This window comes from Trichosurus vulpecula, chromosome 9 (genome assembly GCF_011100635.1).
Source record: "Trichosurus vulpecula isolate mTriVul1 chromosome 9, mTriVul1.pri, whole genome shotgun sequence".
Taxonomy (NCBI): domain Eukaryota; kingdom Metazoa; phylum Chordata; class Mammalia; order Diprotodontia; family Phalangeridae; genus Trichosurus; species Trichosurus vulpecula.
Window position 1 is genome coordinate 107,947,208 of NC_050581.1, and position 10,235 is coordinate 107,957,442.

The 10,235-nt window shown below is 38.2% G+C and overlaps 1 pseudogene; it reads left to right on the forward strand.

Moving 5' to 3' along the window:
* The first annotated feature begins 5,642 nt into the window (after positions 1–5,642).
* On the forward strand, positions 5,643–9,879 carry LOC118832197 (annotated as a pseudogene).
* The last annotated feature ends 356 nt before the right edge of the window (positions 9,880–10,235 follow it).

The following is a 10,235-nucleotide window of genomic DNA, read 5'->3' on the forward strand; positions in this document are numbered from 1 at the left end:
ATTGAATTAACTCTAGCTAATTCGGGGTTATCCTTCATATTGAACAAAATGTATCATAGACACAAATGAAATCAATTAATTAACAAGTGTTTTGCAGTTCCACCGTGTGCCAAGCACTGCATAAAGTATTACAGAGCCTTCCAGAAAATTATGATGTCATCCCTGATTGTTAGAGAGTTCCATTCTGCTTATAATGTTTGTTACAAATTGAGAGCTACTCCACTGCTTTTAAAGTCTTCATCCTTTGCTGCTACCATTTCCTGATGCTTCTCTCTATAGTCATATTTCTTCTTTTGTGTCTACGTCTTCTGCTGTTTCCTCTAACCTCATCTATTTCTCCTTTTGATGGATTACTAGAATGACAGATTAGGGATTTTCAGATTTTGTTGAAACACAAAATATCTCATGTGATTCCCTTAGATATGATAGATGGGTGTGGGTTGTACTACAATTATATCTAGGCTCTTTTTTTGATTATGGCTTTCAGGTAGTCCAATAATTTTTAAATTATCTCTCCTGGATCTATTTTCCAGGTCAGTGGTTTTTCCAAGGAGATATTTCACATTGTCTTCCACTTTTTCATTCCTTTGGTGCTGTTTTATAATATCTTGGTTTCTCCTAAAGTCACTAGCTTCCACTTGCCCCAATCTAATTTTTAAGGTAGCATTTTCTTCAGTGCTCTTTTGGACCTCCTTTTCCATGTGTCTAATTCTGCCTTTCAAGGCATTCTTCTCCTCATTGGCTTTTTGGAGCTCTTTTGCCATTTGAGTTAGTCTATCCTTTCATGTGTTGTTTTCTTTAGTATTTTTTTGGGTCTCCTTTAGCAAGTCATTGACCTGTTTTTCATGGTTTTCTCATATCATTCTCATTTCTCTTCCCAATATTTCATCTACTTCTCTAACTTGCTTTTCCAAATTCTTTTTGGGCTCTTCCATGGCCTGAGACCAGTTCATGTTTTTCTTGGAGGCTTTTGATGTAGGCTCTTTGACTTTGTTGTCTTCTTTAGGCTGTATGTTTTGGTCTTCTTTGTCACCAAGGTAAGATTCCAAAGTCTGAGTCTGAATCTGAGTCTGTTTTCACTGCCTGGCCATGTTCCCAGCCAACTACTTGACCCTTGACCCTTGTCGGGGTATGACTGTTGGTAGAGTATAGAGTACTTTGTCCCAAGCTTGAGAGGTTGTGCTATTGTTTTTAGAGCTATTTCTACACAGCAAGCTCTGCCACACCAGAGCTCCACCTCCCCCAAGAACTGCCAACCCGAACAGTGACGCAGATCTTAAGCAGGATTTGCACTCCTGCTCTCATCTGCCACTTAATTCCTCCCTCGAGGTGGGCCTGCGACTTGAAGCAACTGTAGCTGTAGTTCTGTAGCTGCACCACCTCTGCTGCCCCTGGGGTGGTGGCCAAACCAAGAAATCCTTTCACTCTGTTTCCTGCAGCTTTTGCCACTAACCTTGTTGTTTTCTTTGGTATTTATGGGTTAAGAAGTCTGGTAACTGCCACAGATCTCTGATTTAGGGCACTAGGGCCTGTTCCACCCAGCTCCTGGTCTGGTTGGTCTGGGCACAGCCCATGCTGGGCTCTGCTCCACTCCGTTCCTGCCTTGGTGGGATAGACCTTACCCAGTGACCATCCAGGCTGTCCGGGGCTGGAGTCCTGCTTCCCTTTGCTATTCCATGGGTTCTGCAGCTTTAGTATTTGTTCAGAGCTATTTTTATAGGTTTTTGGAGGGACCTGGGGGGGAGCTCATGAAAGTCCCTGCTTTCCAGCTGCCATCTTGGCTCCACCCCCCACAGTACAATTATATCAATTTAGAACTACTTTAATGACTAGATCCAAAGAGTGTTTTGTTGCTGTTGTTGTTGTTTCTGTGTGTGTGCATGTGTGTTTTTGGTTGAGGCTTAGTTTAGGTCAGTACTGTGAATCAAATATAGTGAAATGCTCATGGACAATAAAAGACAAATTTACTTGCAAACAAGAGATTAAAAGGGACAAAGTTGCTAATTAAAATAAATACTGCCTTTCTCTGGCTCCACATTCAATATAGCAGCAACAATTGGTCAGAAAGCTATCCAGTGTGGCAGTGGAAATATTCCTGAACCTCGAATACACTAACTCCCCTTAAGCTGAGCTTTTTATGTCTCAGACAACAAGGAAGCAATGCCAGTAGTTCAAGCTCTAGTCTCTCATATCAACCATATCCTAGGATGGCCTCCTTGCCCTTTGGAAGAGAGGCTAGTTCAACCTACATAAAACAAATGTTGCTCCTACCACAGTAGTTAGTAACTCTTTGAGGTCACCATGGAAGAAGGTTTCCAGTGCAGTGTACAGGGCCCTATTCTAGTTAACAATTTTATCAATGTCCTTCAAATTTATAAATTGATTGCTCATTAAATTTGTGCCTGATCCAAAGCTCAGAAGGATGCTGTATGACAGTCAAGTCCAAAGCACTTGACTTCCTGTACTGGCCCAGGAGATAAGAGACTTGTTAACTCCTCCTCCGTGAACCTATCTGCCTAAAGGGTGATAATTCAAGCCACTTTTGAGTGGGAAATTAGCTATTCCTCTGCTTAAGGGAAAATGCATAAATCAATTGATCCATAACAAGCAAAGACACACAGTCCAGGCTCTCACTATAAGACCTCCTGAACACAGATTGATATTAGCATAGAACCCTACTGTATATCCATGATCCTCATGCAAATATGAAATTTACAAATTTAGATTCAGCAGGCTCTGAATATTGGGAATGGTGTGACAATTCATTGTTCTAGGGCTAGCCAAGTCCTCTTCCTCCTCTCTGGGTTCTTTAGACTCTAAATTGTCTCAGTAGAAATACTCTACATCTTCTCTCTTCCTCCTTTCCATTCACCTTGCTGCAACCCATGCAATGTCCCTCTTATATTCTTCTACTGTGCCCTCTGCAATCCTATTTTATTGTTAATAAATGGAATGTTCACAATATACATCTTTCTCTCATGTTTTCCCTCTATCTTCTCCCAAGTATGGAAACTTGGCTTTCCTCTGAACATAGTACATTCATACTCACTCTCTCCAGTGCTTAATGTACCTCATTTCATTACTCTTGACAAATGTCAAGGAGGAGGAGGAGACCTTGCTCCTTAATGCCACTTTGGGGACTTTCACCTCAACTTCTCCTACTTTGACTGATTATAATCCAAGTCCCATTTCCTCCATTTAATGTACCATAAAGATCTCTTGTCATTCGCTTCTTGTCTTTCATATATTCATTGCTAATGACTTAATAAGATTCTCTGAACTTATTCATTAACTTATTGATTATCAATTAACTTTCATTCATATTATTCCCTAATCTACATATCCAAACCTCATCTCTTGCCTGTAAAGCCAGATCATCTCATCACCAACTGCAAGCTGGATATTTCCATATGGATATATCATGATCATTTCTAACTCAACATATCAAAAACATGATTTAATATATATTCTCCTTAAAACAAACAAAATCACCTTCCTAAATTTCTGTGTAGGTTGTATGTAGGAGAGGTTAAAATATCTTGGACTTGAAAATTAAACCTTTTCCTAACCTAGGTTCTTCCCATTTCTCTTGCATTTTAATCACCTCTACACATCTATGGTCTAGCCACATTGACCAACTTTCTTTCCCTCACATGTGACGCTCCTTTTCCTTTTTCGTGTCTTTGAACCAGCTCTCCTTCCATATAGCTTGGTTCTCCTCCTGGAATGCTTTCCTTCCTCCTCTCTTACTGTTCCTTGTTTTCTTGGATTTAGTTCAGATCTCAACTTCTGCAGGAGGCCTTTTTCGTCCCTCTATGACCTCAGTTGCTAAAACCTTCCCCTCTCAATGAGCTTTTATCTAACTATAAATCTTGTATATACCTAGTTATTTACATTTCATATTCCACATTAAAATATGAACTCTGTGAGAGAAAAGGCTATTACTTCCTTTCTTTGTATCTCCAGAGCTTAGCATGGAAGAGATTGAGTGCTTAATAAATGTTTCTTTATCGAGTAACAACCATCCTTCATTTTAACCAGGTCTGCAATCTTAGTCTTCTCTGACTTTTCTCTAATTCTTCTAATCCAGTTGATATCCAATTCCATCTTCAAAAGACTTTTTGAAATTTTCCCATTCTCTCTCTTCATACAGACAACACCCCATATTTACTTCTGTTGTCCTATCTTCTTGGACTACTGCACAAACCTTCTGTCTTACCTGTCTTCAATCTCTGCCCTCTATAATTCTTCATACTACTACGAAAGCAAAGCTCCAATGTCATCACTCTTCCCCCTAAGAAGCTTCAATATCTCCTGTTGTCTCTTGGATAAAATACAAATCTCTCTGTTTACCAATCAAAGGCCTTAACAATCTAGTCCCAATCTGTATTTCCTGCTTTATTTCATATTACTTCACCTCTGTATTCTATATTTCAGTCAACTGGAACTGTTTGTTATTCTCTCTATGCATCTTTCTGTCTTGTTCATCAGTGCATTTGCAAAGACTGTCTTCTTTGCCTTCAATATTTTCCCCCAACTGCCTCCATCTCTTGGAATCTCTTGCTTAGCTGAGACTCAGCTTAAATGGCACAAAATCTTCCCTGAAGCCCCTTCTCCATTTGTTAGTACTCACCCCCTCCATTATTTTGTATTTACTTCATATAAATGCTGTGTATTTACTTTGTGTACAAGTAATTTCCATAATAAACTTTTTGGTGAGCAGCCATCAAAAATCAGCCTCACAATTATAAGAGTAGAAATGCATGTCTAGACAGTAATCTATCTGGATTTTTTTTAAAAGTTGTCAACAGTGTGAAAGACATATAAAAAATCACATAAGGCAATGTTAATAAATGCACACTGTACAAGACTAAGGGGGTCATAATAATCTGCTTTGGAAGAATACATGTGCCAATTGGATACAGTTGAATAGACATATTTTAGGAAAGTTCAGTGATAAACAAGAAAGGATACAGAGAAGGAAATCCTAGTAAAAAGCAATTACTATTCGGAACCAGTTGTGCAATTTGAGGTGTTTTGCTTGGAGAAGAAAACACATTGCAGAAGATATGATGAGTCATGTCATGTGGAAAAGAATTGAACTTTGTCTGCTTGGCCCTAGGACAAAAGGCATTTGCCAGTTGCAAAAAAAAAACAAAAAGAAATTTTAGATTTGATATAAGGAGAAAATTGTTAACAATTAGAGCTTTTCAAAAGTGGAACTGGATGCCTTAGAAGTTAATGGATTTCTCCCTTATTGGAAGTTTTCAAGATGATGGTAGCAGACAATTTCTTGGATATAATGTGTAATACACATAGATACCTAAACACATAAATGGTAGATACATAGATACATACACACATATATACATACATACATACATACATGGATAAATAGATACATACATGGATACATAGATACATAGATAGATTTATTAAGCACTTACTATGTGCCAGGAATAGTGGTAAGTACTAAGAATACAAATATTAAGCAAAAATGTCATTTCTATCTTCAAGGACCTAACATTGCAGTGAGGGGAGACAACAGATAAAAGAGAGATGGAAGATGAGAGGAAGGGTACCCATGCAGACAACATAGGAAAATCTGGAGATTCAGGAGCAGAGCTAGGAGAGAAGTGAGCATGGATGGCCTAGGCGTAAGTGTGGATTGTAATACACGGCCTCTGAGGTTTCTTCTAACTACGAAATTCCCTGGTTCTGTATATGTCAAGGGGAGTGAGAGAAATTGGGGACACAAAATAAAGAAGAAGAAAGAGGAAAAGGTAAAGGGAACGGAGGACTTTATACCTCCTGCAAAGCTCTTCAAGGTAGAAGTGAATACCTGCTTCTTTTCAGTGTAACTAAATTCTTATTTGAAAATAAGCCAAATTCCTGTTAGTTTTCAGAGACACATAAATCATGTAATCTCTGTACTGGAGGGGCCTTAGAAAGTAATGAAACCTACCCTATCCATAGCTAGAAAAATGTAATATTTCTATATATGAGGCCATCATCCAGCTTTGGTTTGGAGCCCTCTAGTGGTAAAGATATCATTATCTACTAAGACAGCTCATTCCACTATTGGCAGATCTAATAAGTTTTCCCCCCTTATATTGAACTACCACTCCGAAACTTTTTGCCCATTACTCTTAGTTCTTTCCTCCAGGGTCAAAGCAGAACAAATTTACTCCATTTTCCCTGTTACAAACTTTCAAATATTGTAAGAATTATAGGCAAAGTTTGTTTTTTCTCCAGGTTTGGTGTTCATAGTGCTTCCTTTTAAAAGAAAAACACCATACATTTCTTTTCTCTACCTCCTATTGTCCTCAATTTAAAAGAACAAAAAGAAAAAGAAAATCCTTATAACAATTTTGAATAGTGAAGCAAAATCCCCAAATCTTTACATTTTCCATGGCCAAAAAACATATGTGTCCTTAACTACCTTGAATCAACCCCCTGTTTTTTCAAGAAATTATCAACATGCTTCATCTTCATTCCTCTAGAATTATGATTGAAAATTATATTGATCAGATTTACTGTCTTTCAAAGTTGTTTATTTTATACTGTTGCTGTTGAACACTTTGTATTCCTAGTTCTGCTCACTCTTCTGTGAAGGGGTATAACTATCATGGAAAGCAATTTATAGCTCTATCCCTGGAGTGGGGAACCTACAGCCTCAAGGCTCTCTAGGTCCTCAAGTGTGCCAGACTTCATAGAACAAATTCTCCAAATAAAAAGATGGACTCTAACCTAGTACTGTACATGCTGATAGATAAACTTGTATAAACTGTATGTACTGATTCCTCTACTAGTCCCCAGGGCTTTCAATCCATACTCACATAACATGTTTTCTAGTCCTCCACTGTCCTGGCCATCTTATTTCCTTCAGATTTCTACATATCATCAAAATTATTCCTAAACTGTGGCATCCAGAAATGATGACACAAAGCCATTTCTGATCTAAGCAGAGAAGGGGATACCAGCATTATTGTCTTCCTTCTTCTATGTGTCAGGTCCCCTCTTAATGAAAACTGAATAACTTTTTAAGCCACCAAATCAAATTGTTGATTGAAATTGAACTGGTAGTCCAATAAAACTGAAGATCTTATTAAATAAAAGTCCTTGTTTGATCATTGTTAATCCACCTTACATTTATGTAGTTGATTATTTTAACAAATGCATAAGACATTACATTTTTTCCTGTTAAATTTCATTATAACAGATATGGCCTTCTTTTATAGCTAGGTGATGTCTTCATTCATCTTGATTACATTTGTTGTATTATTTCTAGCTACTGATATAAAGACCATTAGAGGGCTTTGGTTGGGTACATGAGCAGTAAAGATAACACTATTATGGCTTCAGTCTCTCTTTTTAACCTAGCTCTTATTCTTTGGTTATGCACTGTGAGAATTGATGGAATAATATCAGGAAATAGCTTTGGATCTTAGACAAATCTGCTTTATAAACTCAGACAATATTGAGCTGTTGTGTTTTATTATTGTTGATTGATTTTTCCCATGAGGGAACAGAAGGAGGCCTTATTTTGAAAATGTACAGTGATTGGTAATTGATCTCCACTTCAATTTTTCAAAGCATTTTCATCTATTTGGATGCAGGAGGCTTATTGGAATATTTCTCATCACACTAGACTATGATTTAAAGATGGAAAGATTTGGTTGCAGATCTACCAGGGAAGCTCTGGACTTCATTCAACCTTATATTAAAATTGAATCTTTTTTTCTGGTTGTCCTGACCACCACCCTCCTGCTAATCAATAAAGTAAGCTTTATGGAGAACCAGTAAAAAGGGCATTGGCAGGAAGTGAGATTATAATGGGGAACCTCAAAGTCAAGTATAAACCATCCCAAAGATCAAAAGAGCATCATTTGCAAATTATATCATATAGTAACCAAAATTCACATCCTAGTAATGTATGCTGAATCAGAAAAAAACGACTAGGCACTGCTTGTCAAAGTTTTGGTTCTATGATATATAAATTCCAGACAAAGTCTAGAACTCCACAGCTCCAGAACAGTAGAACATAAAAGTGCCGACAACTTTGAAATGATAACTTTGAAATTTTACCAATAACTTTGAGATTATTTGGAGTTTATTAATGAACTAACCCCAAAATTGCACAGATAAGATTTGGTCTGTTTCCTTCCAAAAAAATCTCTCTAAAAACAAAATCTGAAGCTCCTGACCTCTGAGCACTCTTCCATCTCCTAAGGATCAGTGCTGCTCAAGTGCTCCCAACTCTAATCCCCCATTACATAAGTGATTAATCCCCTCTCCATCCCTCTCCCTCATGCTCCTTGCCTCCTGTCATCATGTTATGTCCCCTCCCTTCTCCATTGTCTGTTTCTGTATCCTCACTTTTCACTGCTTCTCTTGGTATTTTCTTTGTTTTTGCCCTTTCACCTACTGTGGTTATTAAAGTGTGATGTCTTCCCTATTTCCCATGGCTGTTCATAGTCATTCCATGAGCACCGGGCACACCTATCCCTATTTCATAATTTCATAAGTTAATTATCAGTTCGAAACCTACTGTTTTTTTTCCTTCCAAGTTACTGGACTAAGAGTCCTTCAAATACCTAAGATGACTTTAAAAATTGAGTGAGATGTCATAGACTTTGTATGATAAATCTGCCAAGAAAACCCTCGTATACCTTTCATTCCCTGTAAGCTGACCCTGATTTCTTTCATACCTTACTGATACAGTACTTTTTCATGTTTTGCCAGTCTCTAGCAATAATGATTATTTCTCTCTTTTACTTAACTTATCCTTGACCTCCCATGAGTGACCACAGACTTGAACACTTTACAAAGTCCAAATTCCCAAAACACTGTTCAACATAAACACTATCATGGTTGAAGGTACATTAAATGTCACATGGAAAGGAAGTTGAAAGTACTACTGTAAAAAAAAGTATTAGTCTAGAAGATGTGTAAAGAGAGTGGTAAACATATCAACATCATCAGAACATAGTTGTCCTGAGAGAATAATTACTCTGCCTGGACCCACCAATGCCATCTTTAAAGTCTTTCCAATGATGATTGACAAACTGGAAGAGTACATTAGCAGCATTATCACAAATAGTACAGCTGCCAGCAGAACTTCTCAGTCAGTATGGTCTCTGTTAGCCAGTGTGGCTTCTAATGGGAAAATGAGGATGCAGGCTCAAGGAAATAAAAGAAACTACAGGGGCTTAAGTGCAGGTGGCAGGGGATATGTTACCAATCTCAACTGAGTGAGCTGTCACTCTTGCTGGCACCCCAGGTGAGTATGTTAAACAGACATGCTTGGTCATGTTGGAGTCTCCACTACAGGGCATGACCATCCCAAGCCACCAGTTCTCCATTTATCTATGCAGGTGGTCAGGACAGGTGTAGCATAGGCAATGACAGTGCCAGCTTTTCCCACACAACCCCTTCAATTTGCCTCAAACCTGACCTGAAGGGACCAACTGTAGAGGCCCATACAGTATGTCATTTCACAGCCCAACTTGACCAAACTGTACTAGCTGGCAAAGCAGCAGTCTCACTTTCACAGGACACATGACAGCACCAGATTCAGCAGCATTGAATGTAGCTCTCCAGAGGAGATAAACTATTGGGATTTAGATGCATCTGCATGGACTACTTCTCATGAACTTATCATTCCAAATAACTTAGTCAGATGCATTATTGGCATCAGGGCACCAAAATCAATGAGATCCATCAGATGTCTAGGGCTCAGATCAAAATTGCCAATCCAGTGAAAGGTCTCCTGGTAGGTAGGTTACCATCACTAATTCTGCTTCCAGCATTAGCATCGTCAAGCATCTAATTAATGTTAGCCTTTCTTTGGAGATGGAAAACATGAGGAGCAGCTAGGACAATGCAAACTAACCTATAACCCTTCACTTTCATGATCCATATGTGTAGTTTCTGAATAGTTAACAATTACAAGTTTTAAAGAGTTGGTAAATTTTTCAGTTTCTACACAAGTGTCTGAGGCCAGAGAAGGAAAAAGTACCTGACCATGAAGGCCTGGTAGAGGAAGTCAAGAGTACAAATAGAAGTTCTTGAAAGAGCTATAAAATCAGAAAGACTAACCACAGGGGTAGAACAAACTTCCATGTCTGAATTCTAGGTTTACTGAGAAGTTTTAGGATAAAGAGCTGGGACATGGTTGAAAAAGTTGTGAGGACAACCTAATAAGGAATCTTACCTTTTGTAGCTTTAATGCT